The following is a 1405-nucleotide window of genomic DNA, read 5'->3' as shown; positions in this document are numbered from 1 at the left end:
ATATCAATTTGAATAAAGATGGCCATACAATCATGGGTTCCGCCATCCATGGTAAACAGCACAGATAGATACATTTCCCTTTCCCTTTCAGTTTTCTGCCTGGCTCCTTTCGAACATCAAATCAATGTTTGTTGAACTGCATGGTGCAAAAAAAGGTCACCCCCATAGAACAAATGTTGGCTGATTCAGCAGAAAATGGACGAAATTCAATCAGTGTATGGGCAGCTTATACCTGCTACCATTAAAATAAAATAAGGAATATGTAAACCCAACATTTCATATTCTTGATATGTGCCTGCTGTACCATGTACTTGTATGAAAAAGTATCCCGTTCTCTTTGTATTGCTTCCATTGTGTGAAATCCCTGGTGTTCCTGCCAGTTCCTCTACTTTCCTACTAAAAGCTGACTACACTAGGCATGAGAGCACAGCGTGGTCAGTTTTCTAGCTGTGCTGGGGGACGCAACCTGCTCTCCTCCTATGATCAGACTTCTGCTGACAACCCAGCACAGCCATTCATTGAGAAAGTCAGTTTACTGCAGTTTCTACTCCCCCAGCTCTTTTGCAGCCTAGAACAGAGGAATGTGATCACTTTTAAAAAAGGGAAAAAAGGGTGTAATGTTTTTTTTATATCTGAATGCTTTTGCCTTTCATCTCTCTTTTAACCACTTGCTGACCACCCACCACGGCTCGGCTGCGCGAAACGACTTAACGGTTCACTAGCCTGTGTGGGCGCATGCGCCGATTAGCCAGCAGGGGAGCCAATTAGCGGGTCCAGCGGATGCGATAGTTCCCCACAGAGACAGAACGGGGATCTGCAGATGTAAACAAGGCAGATCTTTGTTCTGACAGTGGATGACACAGGATCTTGTCTTCCTGCTATGCAGGAAGATGGATCTGTTTGTTGTCCCAGTCAGTCCGTCCCCCATACAGTTAGTAAACAAACCCAGGGAACACAATTAACCCCTTTTTTTTACTAGTAATGGCGGTGATCAGCATTTTTTATCGGGACTGCGACATTTGCAGACAAATCGGACACTTTTGACACTTTTTTGGCACCACTGATATGTAAACAGCGATCAGAGCTAAAAATAGCCACTGATTTCTGTATAAATGTCACTGGCAGGGAAGGGGGCGATTAAGAGGTTTACTGTGTTCCCTCTGTGTGTGTTCTATCTGTGGGGGGGGGGGGGTTAGAGTGACTGGAGGAGGAGACATATCGCTGTTCCTAACTAATAGGAACACACCGATCTGTCTCTTCTTTCCTGACAGAACCGGGATTTGTGTGTTTACACATACAGATCCATGTTCTGTCTCTTGTGCCCACGATCGTGGGTGGGTGGTGGTCAACGTGACCATGATCTTTTTGCGCAGGGCTGCCAACCTGCCGACGTATATGTACGTGA

Source organism: Rana temporaria, chromosome 12 (genome assembly GCF_905171775.1).
Source record: "Rana temporaria chromosome 12, aRanTem1.1, whole genome shotgun sequence".
NCBI classification, from domain to species: domain Eukaryota; kingdom Metazoa; phylum Chordata; class Amphibia; order Anura; family Ranidae; genus Rana; species Rana temporaria.
This window is presented reverse-complemented; position numbering follows the sequence as displayed.